A 27,818-nucleotide genomic window follows, 5' to 3' on the forward strand; every position below is an offset into this window, starting at 1 on the left:
ATTAAATTATGTAAACATACAGTGGATATAAAAAGTTTGCACACCCCTGGTAAAATGCCAGGTTTTTGTGAGATGAAAAAATGAGACCACAATAAATCACTTCAAAACTTTTTCCACCTTTAAGGTGACCTATAACCTGTACAATTTAATTGAAAAACAAACAAATCTGTTAGGGAAAAAAATATAAAAAATAAAAAATGTACAATAAGCTGGCTGCATAAGTGTGCACACCCTTAAACTAATACTTTGTCCTCGTGCTTAAGAATGGTATTTTAGTACCAGTAAAATAGCCAGGACTGATATACCCAACCACAATGCTCAGTAGAGGTAGGAAATTCACCAGAGAGAGCAATCACTAAAATGTAGTGAGTAAAATGCAATGAGTAAATCAGGAGTGTTCACAAATCAAAGTAATTTAATAAATATGTTAAAAATGTTAGAAGTGTCAGACAGGTGCCTAAGTAAGTTAAATACACTAAACATTTGTGGTGCTTTCTAATATCTTCTTCAAGAATGCAAGGGAAGTGCAGTGGGGCTCGAGAGGAAAAGCAATGGTGCCTTCAATAAGTTAACTGTAGAGACTCAAGTTAATGAAATTAAAATTTTCTTTTTGGTAAGCCAGGACAAAGCACTGTTGAGTGGAGCAAGAGCCAGAGTTTGAGCCAAAAGCCCTCAAAGGGAGAAGTAACGCACAAGAGTTTTTTAAGATGTAACAGATGTAATCAGTTCATCCATTTTCAAGTAACCAGAAAGGCTCATCCAGACTCTGCTACACTTTGCTGTGAAGGAAAGGTTAGTTTGCTTTTATTTTTTGTATTACTGTATTGCCTTTCTATATTTTGAATAATGTAGTTTGTTTTCTTTACCTTGTGTTTTGCTTGCATTCTGTTTTAACAGCATATTAAAACTTCAAAAGAGACCACAGCTCTCTCTGTTCTGAGTCAGGCAGAATTTTTACCACTGTCTTTCTAGTTGCCTGCCTCTTATGTTAATCTGACCATATATCTCATTTCTCTCTACTTTCACTGGCTTATGTGAGTAATCACAAAATCATCATTCTTGAAATCCCACCCCTTCAATTATTTAAATTTATTGGCCATCCTACAGTATTTCATAGTACCAAAATACAAAAGTGACCACCCCTTTCAATCCATCTTGCTGTTTTAAAAATAGTAACTCTCCACTAAACCTTAACTTTTTAAACAGGTAAAACTCAAGTTACCTACTTTCATATCTAACTTCTCTAGTGCACACTGCAAAGTGCATTCTTTTCAATCTTACCTTTAAGCATCCCTGTGACTAGCACTTTCTCTAATACCTGCTGGAAAGCACTAGGAAGCCTTAAACTCATACAAACACTGAACTCTCCTTGTTAACAAGGAGAAATTAATAGTAGGCACTAAACAGCCTATAATTGCAAAGTACCTTACAAGTCTCACATAACTCAACCACACCACTGAATCAAACACATAAACACACTAAGACATACTCGGAGGCTCTGAGTAAAAATTTACCTAAACAGCAAAGGCCTCCAAAGCAGACACCCAAGCGACTGCAAACTCAAGACACCACACAAACAACACATAAAAAACAAAATCAGTGTGCAAAGCAGTCACTGCCCTTAAGGCCAAATACAACACCAAACATACTTGTCATAGGTGACTCCATAGTCAGACACACTGACGTCCCACTTACCAGGCTGAACAAGGAGAAGGTCACGGTAAGCTGCCTATCGGGCGCTAGAATCCGCCACATAACACAAGCACTCAGGTCACTCCACGGCAAGTACAAGTATGACACAGTCATTGTCCATGCTGGTGTGAACGATCGAGATGTACCTCCCTGGACTACATGAAAAGAGACATAGAGGAGCTCTCTGATTATGTAGCCCAGGCAGGTATGACCCTGACCCTGAGCAGTATCCTTCCTTCACCACGAATGATGCCACAATATAGTGACAAGATGATCAGCTTTAACAATTGGCTTAATTTCTGGTGTCATTCAAAGGGGATCCAGTGTCTGTCTGCTTGGGATGACATGCTTGACAAGCCACGCTGTTTCGCAAGGGACGGCTTGCACATGTCACCCCGGGGATTCCGGATATTGGCTAAGGCTCTTGCCACCCCATAGTGCCTTTTTAGGCAAGGCTCAAATTCTAAACCTACCACCCTAGAAAACAAAACGGAAGAAACTAAGGGTAATGCTGCTCAATGCCAGAAGTCTAAATCTCAAAATGCACGCACTCGAGGCCCTTCTCAGTATGGAGAACATCGATGTCTGTGCTGTGACTGAAACCTGGTTCAAGGCTCCTGAGAGCACCCCGGCACTATCAGGTTTTACCTCGTATCATGCGTTCCGGCCCCAAAACCCGGACCATACCACAAAAGGAGGGGGTGTATCCATATTCATCAAGGATACCCACACCTCCAGGTTGGTGGCTACGCACGAAGCATCGGAAACCATCCAGGTGCAATTAACCATAGGCAAAACTGCTCTACAATTTGTAGCATGCTACAGGCCACCCTCTCAAACTCAGGAAACCCACACAGCCTTCCTGAAGACACTGGAGGGTATAAATGTATCACCAAACAACATCATATTGGGTGATTTCAACTACCCGAATATAGACTGGGAACATTACTCAAGCCCCAACTTTCTAGCCCAAAGGTTCCTGGAGTTCATAAATTCAAATGCCATGGAACAACTAGTCACCGTCCCCACAAGAGGAGAAAATATACTAGATCTCATCATCACAAACATGGGGACAAAATGCTCCACACCGAAGTATATCCTCTTTGGTGAGATCAGATCATAAACTAATCTCACTAGAAATCCACATCCCGCCCCCACCCCAAACAAAAAAGACCACAGTGAAGAACTTCTCTAATGCAAACTTCACACCACTCAAGACAGGTGTGGTATCCTTCAAGGCCCCCGAGCCAATGGAAACCACAACCCAATCTGCGGAAGCCCTTACAAATGCCTTCTATGAACACCTTCAGGACTGCATGGATCAGGCAATCCCAAATAAAACCAAGACTCTTTCCACCAAGGGCAAACGTCCAGTCTGGTGGACCCCAGCCATAAACAAACTTTACAATAAGAGGAGAAAGCTATTACATGATAGAGCAAAATCCCAAAAAGGGAAGGCATCTTTGATCAGTACTAGCAAGAAACTACGATCCCTCATAAAATCATCCAAGGCCAACTTTGAGAAAAAAATTGCCATAGATTCAAAAGACAATCATAAGGCCTTCTTCAGCTATGTCAGAAACCTAGGTGGAAACTCCCAGATATGCTCAGAATTAGTCCAAAATGATACAAAAATCACTGAACCCACAGACATTGCCAACATACTGGCAGACAGGTTCAGCGCAAACTTCAACCCCTCTCCCCAAAAGGAGAGATAACTATCCCAACAGAGTGTATCCTCCCAGACATCTCAAATGCGCAGGTGAAAGCTGCTCTCTCTAAAGCTAAAAACACAGCATCAATGGGACCGGATGGTGTCCCCGGCTGTGTGCTACATGAACTCAATGAAGAACTAAACCCGCACATAAGGCAGCTGTTTAATCTTAGCCTTACCACAGGACATGTGCCCAAGGAGTGGCGATCGGCAACTGTGGTCCCACTCCACAATGGCGGTGCCTCACGGACCCTGGTAATTACCCCATAAGCTTAACAAGCCTGGTCTGCAAAGCTATGGAGAGGATCATAATGGAACTCATAAACAAGGACATAGGGGACTTGCAGACCTTGGACCCAACCCAGTTTGGCTTTGTCAAGGGCAGATCTTGCCTTTTGAACTTGGTCAACTTCTTTGAAACAGTTACCAAGGCCATTGATGAGGGAAAGGCAGTCCATACAGCCTACCTTGACCTTGCAAAGCTTTGACACAATACCCCACTCGGGTATCATAGAGAAACTTACCAGCTTAAATGTAAACCCATATGTCACAAGATGGGTTGCAAACTGGCTAAAGGACAGAACCCACAGGGTTAGAGTTGCTGGAGCCATGTCAGACTCCAAGCCGGTTACAAGTGGTGTCCCACAGGGCTCAGTCCTTGGCCCCCTATTGTTCGGCATCTACTTCTCAGAAGTACAGGCAAACATAGGAGGACTATGGCTGACAAAGTTTGCGGATGACTGCAAACTGGGTGCCATAGTGGATAGTACATCGGACACAGACATCCTTCAGAGGGGTCTCACGGAAACTGATAGCTGGTGCCACAGCCATGGCCTGAAGTTAAACGCAAAAAAGTGTATAGTCATACCCTTCAGGAAAAACAAGGTAACCCCAAGCTACCATATAGATGGCAACCCACTAAGCACAGAAGAGGTTATCAGGGACCTGGGTACCCAGGTTGACAGTGGCCTCTCGCTTGACACTCACGTTGCTAAAGTGGTTCGAAAGACCTTCTACATTGCCCATCTGATCATGAAGGGATTCACATCCAGATCAAGTGAGGTCATTGTTCCCCTGTACTCTTCACTTATCAGACCAATGATCGAGTACAATGCCCCGTTCAGGATGCATCTCACCCGACACCTGCAGCAATTGGAGAGACCCCAAAAGTTCCTCACCAAAAGGATAAAGGGACTCCAAAACCTGTCATATACTGCCAGACTGAAGAAACTCCAACTCTATTCAGTTGCATACCGTCTGCTCAGAGGTGACCTATGCCTGACATACAAGGCCATGACCAACCCAGAATTAATGGACATGCTCCACCTCAAAAAATCCAAATCCACCAGAACCACTAGAGCAAGTGACTTAAACCTTAGCACGGATATAAATAGGACGTGCTGGAGGGATAGATTTATCACCCAGAGACTCCCCATGCTGTGGAATAAAATCCCGGTCCATGTGAGGCAGAGCACCTCGCTGGCTCTGTTCAAGAGAAATCTTGACCGGTGGATGGGAGATCGTAGGTTTACCCCGGGAATCATCTCTGTGTCACTGCTGGACAGAGGCACAACAAACTAATGGGCACATTATTTCTAACATAAGGGGTGGGGTAAGCCACATAACTTTGGGCTAGGCTTATAAATGCCTTAGGGCAGATAGCCTAGTATAAACCTATGAACCTATGAACCTTGCTAAGGAAACAGCTCCTATACTTTACAAAGAAAAAAAAAAAAGCCCCAAACCAGGCATGTCCAAGGGTCAGCTTCCGGTGATTTCTCCTGTCCACCTGGTGAATCTGGGCATACTGGGGCAATGCAGCAATTGCCTCATGTACACAGACAACCCTCTCCTCCTACCACCCAACACTACAACCTGTGAGAGATGAACTTACATAGCCAAAATGGAAGCAAAGCTCTCTCCACCCAAGATTGTGCCAAACAGTCAAGAGGAGAAGATTAACACCCACACTACACCTCAAGCAACACATAGCCCTTCTAAACCCGCACCACCAACACCCACATATAGCAACACTAAATCCACATATGCAGAGGCCCTTAACTGTAACCTGCCCAAGCAACAAAGACCTCTGAAGCTGAAATGCAAACAAACACCAATCACAACCAATGTGTCACATAGTTCACAACACCAGTGTGCCACCCAGCAACAGCCCCTAAGGCAAGACAATGTACCTAACACTTTAGTCATAGGTGACTCTATAGTCCGGTACACTGATGTCCCTCTCACCAGGTTGAATAAGGAGAAAATTACAGTCAGCTGCCTGTCGGGTGCCAGGATCCGCCACATAACGCATGCACTCAAGTCACTCCACAACAAGTACAAATATGACTCTGTCATTGTCCATGTTGGAGTGAATGACTTGAGACGTACCTCCCTGGACTACATGAAAAGAGACATGGAAGAGCTCTCGGATCATGTGGCCCAGGCAGGTATGACCCTGCCCTGAGTAGCATCCTGCCTTCACCCAGAATGATACCACAATATAAGTATAAAATGATTGACTTCAACAATTGGCTAAGCTTATGGTGTCATTCAAAGGGGATCCAGTATCTGTCTGCCTGGGATGACATGACTGATAGACCACGATGCTTTTCCAGAGATGGTCTGCACCTGTCGCCCCTGGGATTCAGGTTACTGGCTAAGGCTTTTGCCACCCCTATAGTGCCTTTTTTAGGCAAACTTCAAAGGACAAAACCACCACCATTACAGGTAGAAGCATGCAAAATCTGAAGGTAATGCTACTCAATGCTAGAAGTCTAAACCTCAAAATGCACTCTCTCGAGGCACTCCTAAAAATGGAGAACATCGATATCTGTGCAGTAACTGAGACCTGGTTCAAGGCTCCAGAGAGCACCCCTGCAATACCAGGCTACAACTCTTACCACACCTTTCGGCCACCAAACCAGGACCGCAACACTAAAGGTGGAGGAGTGTCAATATTCACCAAGGATATTCACACCACCAGGCTAGTTGGCCAACACAATGTGTCTGAAATTCTCCAAGTGCAACTAACACTAGGTAAGACTGCAATCCAAATTGTAGCTTGCTACAGATCCCCCACCATACCCCAAGATTCTCACTACACCTTTCTAAACATACTGGAAAATATTAAGACAGAACCAAACACCCTAATACTGGGTGATTTTAACTACCCTGCCATTAACTGGGAAAACTACTCATGTCCCAACACCTTTGCGCAACGGTTCTTGGAATTCATAAATTCCAACGCCCTGGATCAACTAATCCATAGTCTCGCCAGGGGCTCCAATATCCTAGACCTGGTCATTACCAACATGGGAAATCAATGCTCCATACCTATGGTCACCCCCTCGTTAGTCAGGTCTGACCATAAGCTAATCACCCTTAACATCCACATCCCACCCCCCCCCCCCCCTAAAGAAACCACCATAAAAAAACTTCTCCAAAGCCATCTTCATGCTACTCAAGTCAGAAGTGACAGACTTCATGACACCCATGCAGACGGGAACTGAAAGTTCAACTGCTGAATCCTACACTAAGGCACTGTACGAGCACATCCACTCATGCATGAATCGTGCCATCCCAAATAGAACCAAAATGCTCTCATCCAAAAAAAGGAAGCCAATCTGGTGGTCCCCTGCCATAAACAAACTTTACAACAAAAGGAAGAAACTTTTGCTGAAAAGAGGAAAATCCCAGGATGCAAAAAACTCCCTTACTAGCCTCAGTAAGAAACTGAGATGCCTCATAAAATCCTCCAAAGCTAGTTGTGAAAATAAAAATTGCCAAAGATTCCAAAGACAACCACAAAGCATTCTATAACTATGTCAAGAATCTAAATGGCAATGCTCAGATCTGCTCTGAGCTAAAACAGAATGGCATTAAATATACTGATCTGAAGGATATTGCCAATATCCTGGCAGATCGATTCAGTGCCAACTTCACCCCCGTCTCACCCCCTAAATGGCCCATCTCAATACCGAAGATTGCCAAATTCCAGTAATAACAGCCACACAGGTACAAAACGCACTATCTAAAGCCAAGAATACAGCATCCATGGGACCAGATGACATCCCGGGCTGTGTACTACATGAACTACAATATGAACTGGCATCTCACCTAAGTGTCATGTTTAATCATAGCCTCACCTCAGGTTTCGTGCCCACTGAGTGGCGCAGAGCTACAGTTATCCCAATCCACAAGGGGGGATCCACCTTGGATCCCGGAAACTACCATCCCATCAGTCTGACAAGCCTTATCTGCAAGGCCATGGAGCGTATTATCATGGAACTTATAAACAAAGACATTGGCAAACTTCAAACACTGGACCCCACCCAGTTTGGGTTTGTGAAGGGCCGATCTTGTCTCCTGAACCTGATTGACTTCTTTGAATCAGTCTCCAGAGCCATGGACAAGGGTAAGGTGGTCCTCACAGCCTATCTAGACCTTGCCAAGGCCTTTGACACCATCCCCCACTCTGGAATCATAGATAAACTTACTAAGTTGGGCATTAATCCCTATGTCACCCAATGGGTTGCTAAATGGCTTACTGATAGAACCCACACTGTAAAAGTAGCCGACTCCAAATCCAGCTCAAGACAAGTGACAAGTGGAGTACCTCAGGGTTCAGTCCTGGGGCTCTTGTTTGGCATCTACTTCTCTGAAGTACAGGTCAACACTAAGGGACTCTGGCTAACAAAGTTTGCAGATGACTGCAAACTGGGAGCCATTATTGAATCCCCAAATGATGTGGATACTCTACAAAAGGGCCTTACAGAAACAGATGCTTGGTGCCAGAGCCATGGGCTCAAGCTCAATGCCAAGAAATGTATTGTTATCCCGTTTGGGAAAAAACATGTATCCATGAATTACCATATAGGTGGCAGTACACTAAACACAGAAAGTGTGATAAGAGACTTAGGGACACAGGTGGACAGTGGTCTCAAGTTCGATAACCACATCGCCACAACAGTCAGGAAATCCTTCTATGTGGCACACCTCATCATGAAGGGCTTTTCATCCAGAAAAAAGGAGGTCATTGTCCCACTGTACTCATCCCTCATTAGACCCATTATAGAATACAACGCCCCATTTGGTATGTACCTCTCAAGACATCTGCAACAACTGGAAAAGCCTCAGAAATACCTCACTAAAAGAATCACAGGCCTAAAGCAGATGTCCTACGCTGACCGCCTTAAAAAACTCCAGCTATACTCTGTCGCATATCGTCTATTCAGAGGCGATCTCTGCTTAACATACAAGGCCATGTCAAACCCAGAGCTGTTGGACATGCTACACTTAAAGAAATCCCAATCCCTCAGAGCTACATGCTCCAGGGATCTAAACCTTGTCATCACAATAAACAAAACATGCTGGAGGGATAGGTTCCTGACCCAGAGACTCCCCAGACTCTGTAATAGATTGCCCATACATGTCAAGCAGAGTGCCTCTTTGGACCTCTTCAAGAAGAACCTTGACGATTGGATGGGAGAAAGGAAATTCACCCCAGGGATCACGTCAGTCGCCCTGCTAGACAGGGGTCCAGGAAAGTAAATAATGTGGGAAGAAATAGCCAGGGAATTGTTATGGCTAGGCTTGTATAGGCCCTAGGGCTGATAGCCTAGTACCAACCTATGAACCGGCATACAAACTACAGAACACCGCAGGCAAGAAAGGTAACTCTGAATGATACAACCTAAACAAGTATTGGCCTTGGAAGAGCCCTGTGGGACACCCTGACTGTAACCTAGAATTTTACCTGTCCATTTTTCATATATTTGCCATGTCCTATTTGTAAGCCATGGATCTTATCAAGAGTACACTAATATGCAGTTGTTTTCATTTATTGATCAGTGTTTTTGAATATGACAGCACATGTTTTCATATTTGGCTGTTGTTATATTATTATAACATCATGTTACAGACAGTTATACATCTGTTTTCAATGTGTGCATGCTGATATATGGTTTAACTTCACAACCTTCTAATTTTGACAATAATATATCCAAAATAACCTTCTCCATTATTTTCCCAAAACAAAAAAGTAAACTTATGGGTCTGTATAACTCTGGGTTTATCCTTGTTCTTCTTCCCTTAAAGAAGGGCACAATTATTGCATGTCTCCAATCTTGAGCAATTCCCCCATATTTAAACGAGTTAGTGAATAACAGCTATAATGGCACTGTAAGTTCATATGAAGTGTTTTCAGGTCATTATCACTAATTTCAGCTCTTTCCTGTGCTTTGTTTGGGTCCGGTTTCCATAGTTTTTTTTTTTTCAATCCAAACTAGTTTTTTTTAAACAAGAAACATCTTTATTAAATTATCACTTTTGACACAGGCAATCATACATTCATATAAATGAAAACAAACCATATTGACATATATTTAGTTGCAAACACTATACATCACTCATGATCTATCCAGTCATTGTCAGTCAAACATTACATAGCTCATTCAAATCCTGTCCTCTTTTAGACCTCATTCTTCCTCTAGTATGTTATTCTGCATGTACTCTTCCCACAATCCCCATCTTTTCTACGTAATTTATTCCTACATTTTTCTAAAGATCCCATTTCTAGTTGTTTTATCTCTGTTACTATATTCACCACTTATAGTACAGTTGGTTTGGACTTTTATTTCCATTTTCTAGTAATTACTTTTTTGGCTACCACCATAATTAGACTCAGCAAGGTCTTACAATGTCTAGGCAATTCCAAATCTGATATTGTTAATCCTCGTTCATTCCTTAAGTATGGGTATCGGTTCCAACCTCGGAACCGAGCCGACCATCTTCCAAGCTCGCGTCAGCTACAATCTCTCCAGCTAAAACTCTTACCCAGAATTCCCCTCTCCCTGTTACCCCAGATTTTGTTTGCCGCGTCGCCATTCAGTCATGTCAAGCTACTTCTCTTGAGCTAAGTACAATATTTGTTGTCTTTTTAGTCTAAAACAACTTTTTCTCTCAGAAAAGTTTCTAAATTGTTTTCTCTTACCTTATCGCATTTAGCGACTATCTCTTCTTAAATTTTTTCCAATCTTTTTACCACAAGGTATTTTCTTCTATACCATCTTTGATAGACCCCTTCTCTTCATTACCTTCGGGTATTTCTTGTACCATTGCTGGTATTCTTTCTGATTTCATTATTTTCTATCATGGATAAAAAAGGTAGTCCAGGATTTAAGAGATGTTCAGATTGTGGACATAAATTTTCTACTTCAGATGCACATTCTCTGTGTGTCTATTGTTTGAGTGTGCCTCATTTATCAGTAGATCCCCCCCTTGCAATTTGAAAGAACTTCTCTAACTGGACGTTAATTGAGAGGAAAAATAAATTGTTACTAAAGGGACTACTCAAGTCTCCATTTTCAGAGGCTATTTCTGGGTTGGAGGCCTTAACCCCTCCTAAATCCCATAAGAAAAAAACTGATGATCTTTCTAAGGCCAAATCTCTTCCTTCAACCCCGGCTGGGAACTCCCATCAACCGAGACCCAAGAAGGCTAAGCTTTCTACTTCGGATCTGACTCTTTCGGCTCCAGCACTTTCGGTGCCTAGACCCTCGGCACCGAGGTCATCGGTCCCATCTGTGACTTCAGCACAGAAGCCATCTGCACCATCTGTGACTTCGGTACCGATTAGCGTGCCCTTTACCGTATCGTTACCGAGGGGCTCCTCGGTTCAGACCTCTCTACCAGCATAGACTATCCTGTCGGCGCAGACTGTAACCACATCAGCTCCGATACCTTACCCAGAACCGACAACTCAATTACTGACACGGATTTTTTTGGTCCCAGCTTCAGCAATGACAACCACTTCAGCACCGACCTGTCGGTGCAGACCATGACTTCGGTACCGATGATTTCCTTGGAGCAGACACTTGTGGTACAGTGTCTTATGGCACTGTTGTTTTCAGTGTAGACTGATGATGTAGGCACTGAGCTTGTCCCATCTGTGGACAGACCTGACTCCCCCTCAGCCGTGTCCGTGAAATCCACTAGAAGCCTCTCTGAACACAACGTGTTGCATCTTGTGGATCAAGTGCTTTCCGCCAGAGGTATCCCACCCCCCCAGGATCTATTCTTGCTTGGGAGGTGATCATCCTTTGCCTAACACCCCTACTTATTCTCCTCCTTCACTGCCTTTGAAGCCCTTTGATATAGCACAGTCTTCCCCCTCTATGGTTCCCTTCATGGACCTCACTAAGGAACTGCAGTTGCCTTTGTGGCAGAAGAGTTATGCTACAACCCAGGATATCAGCTGTGGCGTATGTAATTTGGTGTTTCACAGCCATCCAGGAACTCCGAGTTGGCAGGCTGAGCCACTTAGGGGAGGGGTGACCCCTGTCCAGGACACTCACCTCTCTTCAGGTAGACCGGCCTTCCAACTAATGGAGAAGGCTTTGGCATCTGCTGGCGATACTGTGCTGTCAATCTCCCCACCCTTCTTTGGCCAGCTTTGTACACAAGTCGCTCCTAGCGGACACCGGGTGCAAAGGCCTCAGTATGTACTCCTACAGGAAACCCCTTTTGCTTTGTCTTACCCAGCTTCTCCTTCTGAGGAAGTTCATCACAAAAGCTCATGCAAGAGGAAGCACATGGACTCCACAGAGGAGTCCACTTACTGAAGACACAGACTTTGATGATGGGGAAGGATCCCCTCGCTCACCCTCTGAGGTATCCTTTGGTGATATCCTCGAAATCCTTATAGAGAGGTGACTGGCAGCCCTCTAACCCAACCTCTGAAGAGTCTGTGTTCCTGCAGGCCTTTCGCGCCCAGCCTCCTACCTCCTGGGTTACTCCACCTGCCAACGAACTGGTCCGGCTCGTCGTGCAGCATGCGTGGAAGGCTTCTGACACCATTGAGGCCATTCCCCGGAGGCCAGATAAATTTTTGTCCCTTCCTGCTACTGACCCCCATTGGTCTAAAGGTCTTCCTGTAGATGCTCTGGTGGTGGTGGCCGCAACCACGAAGGACCTGGCTGAAGAAGAAAGCCAGACTGCCCATCCACCCAACAAAGAGTCACAGGCTCTGGACAGAATAGGGAAGCGTACTTTTGCATCAGCGACCTTTACAATCAGGTCCCTGAATTATATGGCACACTTCACCAGGCTTCAAAGGGATTTAATATCTGAGCTCTCTGAAACTTTGGCTAGTGCCATGTCTGATGAGGTCCATGACAAAGTGGCCTCTCAGCTGGCTACCACTGAATCGATATCAAACTCCTCCATGCACTTGATATCTCATGCATCAGAAGGAGCAGCGAGTTCAGGCATTGTTTTGAGACAGCACACCTGGATGCACTTATGCAATTTTGCGGAACCCTTCAAGGCTTCCTTTCTCACTGTTCCCATAGAAGCCTCTTCACTGTTTGGACCCAAAGGTAAAAGTACACTGGCCAGATGTGAACAGGACGGTAAGACCCTTTCTGCCATAGCTGTCCATTATTCTTCCCCTCAACGTGCTTTCTCCAGAAACTAGAAGAGTGGGAAGATATGGTATAAAAAGTCTCAGGGTCCTTTCCATGACACATAGGCCGAGTTCTCCCCTAGAGGCAGAGGGAGAAACTCTCAGGGAAGACGCCCTTTTCAGGGCAGAGGGGGTCCGCGTAACCAGGGTTCCAGGGATTCCTTTCCTGGTCAATCCTATCAGCGCTCCTGAAGAGTGGCTGAACTCTTTTCCTCTGGAGGTGGTTGGGGGTCGTTTCTCCTTGTACCCTTCTGCCTGGCTAACCATCACCACCGACTCTTGGGTACAAAGGATAATAACCAGAGGTTACCATATCCCCTTTGATCTTTATCCTGCCCCCCCCCCCAACAAACTTACCCGACGTTCCAACCAGTCAAAGGGAAGAAGCAGCACTAGAGATAGCAAAGCTGCTAAGAAAAAGAGTCATCCAAATAGTCCCTCCAGACCAGATAGCATCCGGATTCTACTCAAGACTATTTTTGGTGCCAAAGAAAACCAGGGACTGGAGACCAATTTTGGATCTTAGTGTATTGAACAAGTTTGTGAGAGTACAAAAATTCTGCATCTTCACAATACAATCTATCCTCCCACTTTTGGAAAAAGATGATTGGATGTGCTCGATAGATCTTCAAAATGTGTACTACCACATAAAAGTGGACAGGCCATCAAGAAGATTTCTGCGCTTCTGTGCAGGAGCCAGTCACTACCAGTTCAGAGTACTGCCCTTCGGACTCTCTACAGCCCCCAGAGTGTTCACAAAGTGCATGGCAGTCGTCACAGCTCACTTGCGACTACAAGAATTTCAGGTGTTTCCATACCTAGCCAACTGGCTCATATCCGCCCCCACCAAACATCTATTGGAAGAAGCCCTGGCATACTCTCTCCTCATTTCAAAAAGGCTAGGCATAACCGTAAACTGGCAAAAATCCAATCTCACCCCATCTCAGTCCACAGAATTCATAGGGGTCATATTGGATACAAAGAATTGCAGAGCATCCATTCCAGAGCATAGAATTCTAAGGATAAAGCAACAACTGATCCCAATCCTTTCAAGGGAGAAATCCACAGCTCACTCTGTCCTACAGCTGTTGGGTTCCATAGCAGCCTCTATCACCATTGTCCCCCTGGCCAGGTTTCACATGAGGCTTCTACAATGGCTACTGCTCACCCAATGGTATCCTTTTCAGTATCCTCTTTCAGCCAAGATTTGAGTAACCCACAAGTGCAAACAGGATTTAAATTGGTGGATGACCCACAACCCATCACAATGGTCTCGCCCTTTTTCCCCCCAGCAGCCCAAGGCTACAGTGACCACGGACCCCTCCCTGATGGGGTGGGGGGGCTATGTCAGGGTCATACAGTCCAAGGCACTTGGCCCGAATTGGAGGCCCAAATGCATATAAATGTTCTGGAGCTGAGGGCGGTCCTTCTGGCGTTGCAAGCGTTCCATCTCCTGCTGCCATCCGGGACTATTGTGATACAATCAGACAATATGGCGGTGGTCTGGAACATCAACAAACAGGGCGGAACAAAATCTTACCCCCTTTGTCGAGAGGCCATGAGGATATGGCAATGGGCGATGGCTACCAACCGTTTTCTTCTAGCAACACACATTCCCGGGAGTACCAATGTGATAGCAGACAGACTCAGCAGGTGCATTCTACAACCTCACGAGTGGTCCCTGAATCCCTTGATAGCGGCGATCTTCCACTGCTGGGGCCGTCCTTGCTGCAACCTCTTTACATCCCTGACTAACTACAAATGCAGCAACTTCTTCTGATTCCCCCTCCGGGACAGTCACCCAGGGATGCTCTAGTCCACGACTGGCCCTCGGGTCTTCTTTATGCTTTTCCACCTCTTCCCCTCATTCCGCAGTTTCTGAAGAAAGCCCGTTGGTTGAAGAGCAAGGTGATCCTCATAGCATCATATTGGCCTTGTCAGATTTGGTTCCCCTTCCTTTGGCCTCACCTGCTACATCAACCAAGGATTCTCAATCCAACCCCGGGGTTGATCTCCCATTTTCAGAATCTGATTCATCTCAACTTGGACAGCCTGAAGCTCACAGCTTGGCTCCTCCAATTCCCTTGATTGCCAGGCAGAATGATCTTTCTTTACCAGTACGGGACATTCTTATTGCATCTCATAAGTCTTCCACTAGAATAACATATCTAAGCAAGTGGAAAATATTTCCCTGTTAGCTGAAAGAAAAGCAAGTAGATCCTTTTTCAGCACCAATGTCAATAGTTCTAGAGTATCTAGCCGATCTATTTCAATCTGGTCTATCGGCCTCTACCATTAGAGTTAATTTGGCTGCAATATCTAATTTCCATGAGGGTGTCCAAGACTCCTCTCTTATGTCTCACAAATTATGCAAGACATTCATAAAAGGTGTGAATCATCTTTTAGTGAACCTATTCAACCAAGGGACCTGTCATTAGTTCTACAAGCTCTGACAATGCCTCCTTTCGAACCAGCTTCTTCATGTGACCTCAAATATTTGTCATGGAAAACCTTGTTTTTTGTCGCCATTACTTCTGCCAGACGTATCTCTGAGCTTCAAACCTTATGTATCAAGAGTCCATACTTGATTTTTCATAGAGATAGAGTGTCTTTGAGAACTAATCCTTCCTTTTTGCCAAATGTGATTTCTAAAATGACCATTAAACAAACCACTGAATTGCCAGTTTTCTTCCCCAATCATTCAAACAAAGGAGAGTATTGCCTACATACCCTAGATATTCACAGGCAAATTTGCTTCTACTTGAATAGGACTAAGGCCTCTCGTAAATCAGACCAGTTATTTTTGGCCTATTCTGGACCTAGATTAGGATGTGCTGTTGCTAAGGTCACATTGGCTAGATGGTTGAAAGACCTTGTGACCTTCATTTATACACAACATAATATTCCATTACCGACTACCATCAAGGCTCAGTCGACAAGGTCGGTGGCAACTTCTGCTGCCTTCCATGCCAGAGCTTCTTTACATGGCATCTGTGCAGCTGCAACTTGGACTAAGCCTCATACCTTCATCAATCATTGCAAATTGGATTTGGCCTCTAGGGAAAGAGCATCTTTTGGTTCTATGATGCTCAGGAATGTCCTTCCATGACAGCCTCCCAGGAATAGAGGTAGCTGGGGACTCTGTCCCATACATAAGGGATGAATGAGGATTAACAATATCAGATAAAAAGTTATGTCTTACCATAACGTTCCATCTGTATTGTTGATCCTCGCTCAGTCATTACAACCCTCCTTCCTTCCCCCTCCTGTGGCTTCTAGTGGATCTCACCATCCGGTTCTTTTAGGTCATTTGACGGGAGGTAGCCTCTACCTTTTTTTCACTTGCAAACTCAATATGAGGTAACAGGGAGAGGGGAATTCTGGGTAAGAGTTTTAGCTTGAGAGTTTGTAGCCGACGCAAGCTTGGAAGATGGCTGGCTCGGTTCTGAGGTCGGATCCGATACCCACACGTAATGACTGAATGAGGATCAGCAATACAGAATGAACGTTATGGTAAGACATAACTTCTTTTTCTGTGTCATAGCTCAAAAAATTATTTCTTTAGTTAAATTCAGTATGTAAAGTTACTCTGGTGCTACTACCACAAATTTTCATCCCCTTTGGTGAATCCATCTGTTCTGTATAAGACTTTGTAAATATATCTATAATCCATTCAGTCTAAGAATAAGTCTTAGCATCTATACACAATTTATCTATATGTATGTTTTAACTCCTACCACACTACATCTGTGAAATGTTTGCCTAGTATGCTTAATTCCTTTACATAAATGTTTTTTCAGATTTTTCTCATCATGCATAATGTTATATTTAATATGTCTACATAGTTTATTCCAGTTACAGACTTGACATTATTTCCATTGCTTGTACTTTTTATTTCTCATCTTATTTAAGTATCTTGTTCTAATGGAAATATATTCTCCTGACCTTGTGTGCCTAGATCCTGATGTAAAACACTTTTTTCGCATTCAATTTCTTTTCAAAACTTACCACATTCCCTCTGCAGTCCTTCCACTGACTGCTTCACTCTAATTAGTTTTACATAATGAATGTTTTGTTTCTACATAGTTTGTTATTAGCCTTCTATGCACTGATTTGGATTTAGTGTGGTAGAATTGTGTAGCAAAAATTTAAAAAGGCGATAAACCTTGAAATAACTGATTTTTCATTAGGTACACAAACGATACTTAGTAAGTTATTTTTCCCAATAAGTTTGTTTAAAATCTGTAGCAACTGCTATTCCTGAACATAAGTTGTAAAGAATTTCCTCAATATTATTTCACTCTGTTTCGGGAAAATCTAAGTCCCCTTCTACTATTTTTCCTCTCATAGGCTGCATGCAAGAAATGTACAAATTCCTCCAGGTAATCAGCATTTGACTTTGGTAGTTTGTACACACCAACAATTGTAATTTGTTTCATGGATGTCTTTATTGTCACAGTTACACAATCTAGAGTATTGGTTTTATTATCAAACATGTTGTTGTATCTTTCGGCTTTTCCTGGTTAGGGGTCGCCACAGCGGAACTCCGGTCCGCTAATGATTGGCAGTAGATTTTTACGTACCGACTTGCCAGGCCTAACGCACAACCTTCAACGTGATTACAAATATGATAACAGCCTTTAATCTCTTTTGTAATACCGTCACCTGATATTTTTTAAAATATCTGTTACAGTAAAAACATTTTCCAATTGCTGTTCTTTAACAATGTTTCACATAAAGTAACAACAAGAATGTAGCAAATTCTGCAATAAAAAAAAAACAAAAAAAACGTTTTAATGCTCCTAACATTAACAACCAGCACAGATAAATCAAATTTTACTATCTTTGAAATGTTAAATTTCTGACCTGGCAAAAATCCTTTCTTGTGTTAGTCATATATTACAATACATCTGCTGCAAACATTATCTTACCTTGTCTTGGCTACTGGACACCATCCTGTCTAAATACACATGTACCTAAAATTAGGTTTGGATGCTCCATGCATTTCCACTTCTTTAAATGGACCATTGTATCATATTGGTATTTACTCAAAAACTATTTGCATTCATGCTGACTTGACTTTCCCACATATGATTTGTGAAAATTACGTTCTAGCATCTGTACAAGCTATGCTATTTAAGAGGGCTGTAAGTATCTGAAGTTAAGATCCTTGAAGTTAAAATCAGTTGAACCAACATAAATACAAAAAGCTCCTTACTGCCTTACATTAATGCACTACTTGCACCCTATATTTTTGTTTGTGGTAAGCATAATCTTATTCAGTGTTCAGCATCTTCTGGCCATATGTAAGTATCAGTTACTCTAATAATTAAATATCCAATTACTAGTATATAATTTCTGAACACGCCTGAATAATCTCGCACTTCTGATTCAGTAGTGTTTGCTCTTGTTGTTGTGTCTTTCGGCTTTTCCCGGTTAGGGGTTGCCACAGCGGAACTCCGGTCCGCTAATGATTGGCAGTAGATTTTTACGTGCCGAGTTGCCAGCCCTGACGCACAACCTTCAACGAAGTTACGCCCATTCATGCAGGTCTCCACACAGAAGACGCTTTAGCTGAGAATCGAACAAGAAAACATCTTACTGTGAGGTGACAACGCTACCGCAGCACCACCACCGCAGTATATTCAGTAGTGTTTGCTCTATTAATCTTAAAAAAGAATGACTTCATTACCATTAGTCTTATTAGTCTCACTTTTTTCACCACTTTTTTCCATTGTAAGCATACTATTCTCATCTAGCTGTCTCTGTATTTCCACAGCCTGAGCCATTTTGTCAACAACAGTCTCTCTCCTCTATTTTTCTTTCAGTAATATTTTTTAATCCTTTCAAATTCAGTTTAGATTTCTTCCTTTTAGCCTGACTCTTGCCTCTTTTTTCTAGGGTTTCTGTAGGAAAATGATGTAATTTTCTGTAGACTGAATCTTTTGTGATTCAACAATGTTATCATCCCATGTGTGTGTTACCTAACAAACCAGTATCCTTTTTAGTATATATTCATTTTGCATCATACACATTAATCAATTCCTTTCTCTTACTAATCATTTGTTGTGATCTTCTCCCTTTCCTTCTTTTTTATGTTCTTCAAAAAGCTCTGAATCCTCAGACTGCTGAATACTTGTGTCCTGAATTCCAAAGTTGTCATCAGTAGTATAATGTTTGATAGGGGTTGAGTAACCTTTCCTAAATGTGGTCTGTTTGTACTTTGCCTAATAAAACTGATCTCATCAGCCCAGTTATATATATATATATATATATATATATATATATATATATATATGTGTGTGTGTGTGTGTGTGTATGTGCGTACATATGTGTGTGAAAAACATATATATATATATATATATATATATATATATATATATATATATATATATCTACACATATATACATATATATTATATATAGGGCATAAAGGGGACTTAAGGACGCAAATACTCAGAACTGAAAAAGCCCCAGGAGGAACAGAAAACCCTCAGGGACAAACAGGAACACATGCATCCAGAAAGAAAAATAAAGACAGAAGAAGGCAGAAAGGCCCCTCGGCCAGGAGGGCAATCATAACACAGGGCAATAGTCTGGACAGACTGGGAAGGAGGGAGGGACTGAATATTACAGCAGTGAAGAAAAGGACATCTACTGTTATGGTAAGATTTTACACAAATGTTCAATGTCCACCCATATCTCTGTTGCAATATCCTTCACCTAAGGGTGAGTACAAGAGCTTAAGAGGATGCCTGGGAGGAGGAAGGCAGAGAAGAACCCTCCACAAACATATGCAGGATGGCCATGGCAAAGCCTGCTATGGCCCTGGAAACAACATCTAACTTGTAATGTTTTGGTTTAAGTATGAAGACAGGACCAAGCAAGCAGCCTCAATGATAGAAATTGTATCTAAACCCTTGAAAAAGGCAACAGAAGCGGCAACAGCCATAGAAGAATGTGCCTTTACTGATGAGGAAAGAGATTTGCAATGAAAAGAATAACAAAAGGAACTGGTCTTAGAAATCTGGGAGGAGATGGCTTGCTTAGAAACAGCCATACATAAAGTTCTCCAATGAAAAAAACAAAAACAAAAAGCTGCTCAGATTTGCAAAAAACGTCAGTTTTATGTAAATAATATCTTTGTTGTCTATGCAAATCTAAGGTGTGAAGAACTTTCTCACTGGCAGACTGTGGAGAGGGTAAAAAAGAAGAAGAATAGATTATTTAAGAGATAATGTATTGACCATCTTGAAAAAAGTAAGGATTAGGATGAAGAAACACCTTGTTCCTATGGAAAACTAAAAAAGGAGGGGTTGCCATGAGCACCTGAAGTTCAGACACTCTCTTGGCAGAAGAAAAACACCACAACTTCACTGCCACAATATAGGAACCACAAAAAAAACACTGGATCAATGGTCACAGACATTTTATTCTGGTACCTCGGCCTTTGCCTTCATGGAATAATATATTGGGACGGTGAAGTTGTGGTGTTTTTCTTTTGAACTCTCTTGGCAGAATTAAGAATCACAAGCAAAACAATCTTCCAAGTAGAGTGTTGTGAGAAATCTGGGGAAGTCGGCTCAAAAGGAACCTGGGTCAATTTTCAGGTACAAAACTGAGGTCTCAAGAAGGTGAAATAGGCTTCCTGGGAGGCCTGATGAAGAACACCTTTAAGAAATTGCTTGACCTCAAAGCTACAGGCCAGAGGAGAATTCAAGTGCTGACAAGCAGCAATGGCTGACAGGTGAACTTTCACTGAAAAATAAGCCAACCAAACATGGAAAGGATCACACAAAAAGAAAGAACCACAGAAATCTGTACAGACAGAGGATCCTGATGGTAAGAGAGGCACCAGACAGAAAATCTATTCCATTTGGACATATATGACTGCCTGCTAGTGGGTTTCCTGGCCTCCTGCAGAACCTGAAGCACATCCTCAGAAAAGAGGTGCCTAAAAGGGATCAAAATCATATCACCCACAGCGTCACTTGAAGACTGGACATGTGAGGTTGAATAAGAGATCCCATGTCATGTGTGAGAAGATCCACCTGGTGAGGTAACTTGTGGTGATGACCCCTGGCCAATTGAGAAAGAATGGGGAACCAATGCTATCTGATTCAAAAGGGAGTCACCAACAAGACTTTGGGAGAGTGCTGCCTGATTTTGTGTAGAACTCAAGGTAACAGAGGAAGTAGGGGAAGGCGTACAGAAACATCCCCCTCCAAGGAAAAAGGCTGTCCACTTTCCAAGCTAGTGAACTTGGGATTCTAGAACAGAACACAGGAAGTTGTCTATTTTGAAGTGAGGCAAAAAGATCTGTTTGAGAAATACCCCACCCATGGGCAATGTCCAGGAATACATCTCTGGTGAAGCATCCATTTGTGAGCTTGTGTTCTGGACCAGCTCAAGGAGTCTGCCACTAGATTGTTCTCTGAAGGAATACAAACTGCCTGAAGTAATTTGATACTGAATAGCTAGATCCAAGACCTGAAGAGCTAGTCTTTAAAGAAGATAGGGCTGCATGCCCCCTGCCTGTTGACATATCACTTCACTATGGTATTGTCTGTGAAAACGTTTGCAGGGTCTGGGATGAAAGAGGGAATGAAAAGCTTGCAGACCCAGAAGCAGAGCCTTCATCTCCTTTATGTTGATGTGGTTTGACCTCTGATGAGGAGGCCAGAGACCCTGAACCTTTAGGTGGCCACAGCAGTCACACCACCCTCTGTCTGAGGCATCTGTAAAGATCTCCTGAGTGGGGCTGGAGCTTCAAAAGGAAGCCCCAGGTTGAAAGAAACTTGATGAATCTACCACTGAATCTTGAGCTTGAAACAAGGATGGAAAATACCAGTAACTTCAAGGGACGGCAATGTTGAGCAATAACAATTTGAGGTATCACTGAAGTTTCTTCATATGGAGCCTGGTGAGAGGAAGAATTGGAAAGGTGAAAGCCATGAACCCAAGGACCCTGAGAAATTCCTTGGCCAAAACAGATGCCAAAGGAAGACAAGATTGGAAAAAAGTTACTAGAGACAGAGCCTTGGCGGTAGGCAGAGATGTCAATATGGGAACTGTCTGAAGCCTGTAGTTGAGGAAAATATGATCCTAGGAAGCCATCAGAACTGACGTCTGCAAGTTTATGGTGAACCCCAGACTGTGTACCAGGACAGTACTAAACTTGAGATCCTGAAGCAGGCCGCTGGGTGAAGGCGCTTGAATAAGCAGATCATCTAGATAGGGAAAAATCTGAATACCTTGGGTATTGCAAAAAGCAATGGCAGCAATGCTGCATTTAGTGAATACGCTTGGTGCACTAGAGATGCTGAAGTTCAGTGCAGACAACTGAAAATGCAATGCAGCTACAGAGAAATGTAAAACCTTTGTGAAAAGAGGATGAATGAGGATGTGAAGGTATGCATCCTTGAGATCCAGAGATAACAGAAATTCCTGCAGAAGAAGAAAAGGAAATACCCTAGGGGTAGTAGAGATCCTGAAGGTCAATGCAGACAACTGAAAATGCAATGCAGCTACAGAGAAATGTAAAAGCTTTGTGAAAAGAGGATGAATGGGGATTGAAGCTATGCATCCTTGAGATCCAGAATTAACAGAAACTCCTGTGGAAGAAGAAAAGAAAACAATGCCTGAAGAGATAACATCCGAAAGGAAGGAATCTTGAGAAAGGTGTTCAGCAGGGAAAGATCAAGAATTAGTCTCCATATAACCTCCTTTCGTGAGACCAAAAACATTCTGGAATAAAATTCCTTCCCTGCTTTGGTGTGAGGCATGGCTTGAATGGTGCCCTTTGCCAAAAGAGAAAGAGAGTAAAAATCCTCTGGGAAGTGGCGAGCTGTTCCAGAGGAGGATGAGAAATAGCTAAAAAGGGAGGAGGGGTCTTCCAAACCATGTAATATTCCTGATGGATAATGGACACAACCAAAATTCTGAAGTGATTCATAGCCGATTTGGAAGAGACAGGGAAAAATGGAGGGACAATTGAACCTGGCTGAGGAAAGAACTGGTGGGAGGATGGCATAATGGTTAAGGTGTTTACCTGGCAAACTGTCAAACAGAACTAGGACTGTCATGAAAAGAAGGTTTTCTGGGAACCAGGAATCTGAGCAGACTTAGCAAGAGGAACACACCTAGGACTCTTCTTGCCCTTGAGGAAGGTGAGACTGCCTGTGAACAAATGCAGACTTGGAGGGATAGTTCCCCTGAAATAAAAGTTAAGTACTCATTATAACTATGCATCTGTGTTGTCCATTTTCATTCTTTCTGCATGTATGGGTATTGGATCTGACTCGGCCCCTTTTCTTCCAGTGAGTACATAACTTTTAATCTGATGTTGTCATTTTCCTCAATGTATGGGACAGAGTCCCCAGCTATGATAACCCTGGGTGGCCCTCATGGAAGGATATTCCTGCGTACCGTAGAACCAAAAGCAGTCCTGTTCCTGGCAGTAATGTCCAACTTGTAAAATGAGCAATAAAGGCATGAGAATTGGACCAAGTGGCTGCAACACAAATATCATCAATGGAAGCTCTGACCCAGAAAGCAGATGATGTGACCATAGATCTAGAAGAGTGAAGTTTTGGATTTCTTGTGAGAGATAAACCTCTCAAAGAGTTAACATAAGAAAATACAGTCTGAAATTCATCTAGCTAAGGTGATTTTAGGTGCTGATTTTCCCAATATGCGACATGCAAAGGAAACAAAAAGTTGGTCAAGCTTTCTAAGATACTTTGTTCTACGAAGATAAAAATGAAGCTGCCTATGTAGATCTAAAAGGTGAAGCATGTATTCTCCTTTACTGGAAACATTTGTAAAGAAGATCAGTAAATTAATTTCTTGGATGATGTTTGTTTCAGAGACAATTTTTGGTAAAAAGGATGAATTAGTATGTACGGTAACTCTATCTTTATGGAAAATCAAATAAGGCAGTTTTGAAGAGAGTACTTGGAGTCCAGAAACTCACCTAGTTGAAGTAATAGCTACAAGAGAAATTGTCTTCCAAGAAAGAAATTTGAGATCAGACTTGGCTGAAGACTCAAACGCGAGTTGAACCAAGCTCTGCAACATAAGTGTAAGATCTCAAAGTGGAGTAGGGTTTTTAATCAGTAGTCTAATTAAAAAGTACCTTTAAGGAATGCCTTACACAGTCTGGCTGAAGCTAGAGGAAAGGCAATACCTAGAGTGTGACAGAGATGGCTGCTAGCTGAACTTTAATTTTTGAAGAAGGTGCTGGTTTTTCCACCATTAAAGCAAGAAAATCTAAAACAGCAGAAATTAAAGCAGTAAAGGGATATAATTCTCTTTGTTGTGCCCAATAGGAAAATCTTTTTTCATTTACTCTTGTATATTTTCCTCGTCAAAGGTTTTTGGAATGATAGGAAAATTGGGTGACCTGGAGAAGAAAACCTGGACTGTCTACACATCATTGCAAATGGAGAAACCACATGGTCAGCTTGAGGCCTGGAATGTCCGGGTAAGCCATTCCTGTGGGATGAGATACCAGCTCTGGTCTGGGGTCCAGTATCCAAAGAGGACAGAGAAGATAAGACCACAGGAAGGGAGACCAAATTTGCCAAGGCCAGAAGGAGCCAATGAGGTTAACCCTACTCTTCAATCTGAGTGCTTTCTGAAAAAAAATTGGGGATTAGAGGTAAGGAGGGTAAGCATGCAGGAGACCAGATGGCCAAACATGGACTGCAGCATCTCTCGTTGACAGCCCTTGATGGGGAATTAGGGTGAAAAACATGCTGCACCTGCTATTGAAAGGTGAGGCAAAAAGATCAGCAGAAAGTCGACCCCATCAGCTGAAGAACCTTTCTGCCACTGAATGACTGAGAGACCACTCATGAGACATCAGAATAGTTCTGTTGCACTTGTCAGCTAGAATGCTGGATTTTCCTGGTATGTGCTTTGTTATAAGGAAGAGGTTGGAGGAGATCACCCACTGCCAGACTCTCACTGCTTCCCAGCAAAGGGGTTAGGACATGGTTCCCCCCTGTTTGTTAATGTACCATACCACAGACATATTGTCTGTCTAAACAGCAATTAGAGGAAGAGAGTTCTGAAAGGGGTTGGTGCAACATGAAAAAGGACCACTCCCATCTATAAGAAAGTTATAAGCAAATTGGTATCTTTTGGGGACCACTTGAATTGAGCAGTCTTTCCCAAGAAATGCACCCCCCCCCCAGTTAGGAGGTATCTCTGCTCAACTTGGCCATTGAGGAAGGAAGGATAAAAGCATGTCCTTGACAAATGTTACTGGGCTGGATCCACCACAAAGCAGGGCGTCCCTGAAATCCAGAGAAAGCATTATATGATGACTCAAATGTTGTCGAACAATCGATCATTGTATTACCACAGTCCACAGAAGAATTCACATGTAAAGGTGATCAGTGGGTAGTAAAGTAATCACTGCAGCCATAGAACCTAATGCCTGAAATACCAGTTTTGCTGGAGTGGAAGGATGGGATGAGATTTGAAGGACATGTAGTCTCAAGGTGTGACCTCTGTTTTGTGACAGAAAGGCCAATGAACTGACAGAGTCCAGGCAAGCTCTTATGAACTCCAAGACTCAAACTGGCTGAAGATGGGACTTGAAGAGATTGACTGCAATCCCCAGGGACTGACACAGATGTATTAATTAATCCCTGGTTTCCTCGAGTAGATGCCTGGCTGGAGTGGTGAGGAGCCAGTCATCCAAATGAAGAAACACATTGAATATGTCCAATCAGACATGAGCTGCCACCACTGCCATATACATGGTGAACACCCTGGGAGCTGTGATGAGACCAAAGGGCAGGGCTCTGAAATGATAATGCTTGGCCCCCAGCTCAAAATGCAAATACTTCCAAGATTGCCTGTTCATTCTGATGTAATAGCATGCATCTTGGAGGTCTGTGGAGCACATCCAGTCGTCCTTCCACAGAAAAGGCAGTATGGACTGAACCATGACCATCCAGGACTTGGAGTTCTTTACAAACTGATTCAGCTGACTGAGATCCGAATTGATTTCTGGTCCCATTGTCTTTGGCACTAAAAAGAACCTTGAATAAACTCTGGATCCTCTTTTGGTCTGGTGGGACCTTTTGGATGACTTTCTTGTCTAGAAGCTTCTGAATTTATAAAGTTGTTCATACCCACTGATTGCATGGTACACATGGAGATGTTTCTGTTTGGCTGTTGGAATTTGTAAAAAGGGAATTTAATACCCTCTGGATATGATCTTTTGCACCCAAGAATCTTTTGTGATGGCTGCTCAGGCATCTGGGTGCAAAGACAAGTGCCCTCAGACTGCCTACAGAGAAAAACAGTTGGGCAAACACTTCAGGAGAGCTGAAAAGACCTATCTAAAAATGAATCTCAGGACCCTTGGGATTGAGGATTCTTCCATGCCACAAGGGTGGCATCTTCCATGATTATTTTCCCCTCTGCCTCTGGGAGAAATTTCACCTCATGAATCCTTGAAAGGACCTTTGGATTATCAGAGCCACACCTTTTTTTCCACCACACTGATTCCTGGAAAAGGACCATAGCAGGGAAGAAAAATGGATCCCCATGGCAGATAAGGTCTTTCCATCTTGTTCACTATGAGAAAGTGTGCCTTTAACAGTGTGCCTAAATAAGGAAGATCCATCAAAGGGAGCAATGATGTAAGAAGACTTGATGGGCTCCGCAAAAATCACACAAATGCATCCAATTACATCTCCTGATGACAATGCCTGAACCCACGGCCCTTGAGGAACCTTCAGCTGCATGAAAGATTAATCTCATGGATGCATTAGATATGGATTGGAGGGTGGCCAGTTGTGAGGAAAAAACTTTTTGTTCCTCTGCCAACATGGACCCAGGGTAGACTTGGAGAGTTCTTTAATCAAGTCCCATGTAATCTAGTGAAATGTGCCAAATAATTAAGTGACTGTAAGGCAAAGTTTGCTGATAGGTAGATGTGCTTTCCAAACCTGTCCAAAGCCCTAGACTCTCTATTAGGGGGTCTGTCCTTGGGTGGAGCTAGAAACTTATTTGGTTGATTGGAAATTGGTTCTATGGCATCTGGCTCCTTCTAAGCACAGAAGGAGACAAGGTCTATGGGGTTATCTGCCAGGATAGTAACCCAAAATGTGCATGGGTTGGACCCAAATACTTCTAGGACACAGACTCCTCCTGGGAAGGGGGTTCAGAGGACCAGCCACCTTTCTGGCAAAGGATTACTAGAATATCTTGAAAGGAGACGTCATCTAGTGGTGATCTGGGGGACCCTTCCCCTTCATCAAAATTGGTGTCTTCAGTCAGAGAATTCTGGGGGGAATCTAAGCGACTCCTCTTACACAACCTCTTCTGGGGTACCTCTTCAGTGGGATGATCTGGAGAGATATTGGAACAGTGTCAAGTTCCTGGACTGGAACTGCCTAGAAGCTCATATGGGCTGCCTGTCCCTGTGAAATAGGCAGATGAGGCTCAGGAGCAAGATCCGAAGGAGGGATAGGGGTAGGATCCGAAGAAGTAAGAGTAAAAATTGATCTCAGATGAGAAAATACCCTCTCCACAACTCAAAAGCAGAGGGACTAGGAGAAGCCATAGCCAACCTTACCACAGCCAAAACTCCTGGTGCTGTCAAGCTCCGATGTTGCCCAGATCTCCACTCCGACGGAGGAGTCAGACGGAACTGTCCAGTGCCAAGGCTCCAAGAAGAAGAGATGGTTGGCTCATAAACCCTCAGAGTCAAAGACACCTCCCAGATCCGGTGCTGATGCTTTGGCTCCAAGATTCATCTTGCGCAAAGGGGAGTTGGTGCCATACAAGTCAGGGACACAGTCACAGCTGAGGAAGAAGCTATCTTTGGATCCGACACTGTGACTCTCAGGACTCTTGGATCCGATGGCTCAGAATTTGCTGGTCAGATCAGAAAAGGAGAAACAATGGGATGGGAAACAGGTT

At 43.2% G+C, this 27,818-nt stretch overlaps 1 protein-coding gene across 2 annotated transcripts in view; it reads right to left on the bottom strand.

The window, feature by feature from the left end:
* The window catches only part of FBXO21 (F-box protein 21), a 686,173-nt gene that overhangs the window by 428,906 nt on the left and 229,449 nt on the right, over window positions 1-27,818 (bottom strand). The gene's annotated exons all lie outside the window — the stretch shown is intronic.

The sequence above is a fragment of the Protopterus annectens genome, chromosome 4.part0 (genome assembly GCF_019279795.1).
Source record: "Protopterus annectens isolate FY-2018-M chromosome 4.part0, PAN1.0, whole genome shotgun sequence".
Taxonomy (NCBI): Eukaryota; Metazoa; Chordata; order Ceratodontiformes; family Protopteridae; genus Protopterus; species Protopterus annectens.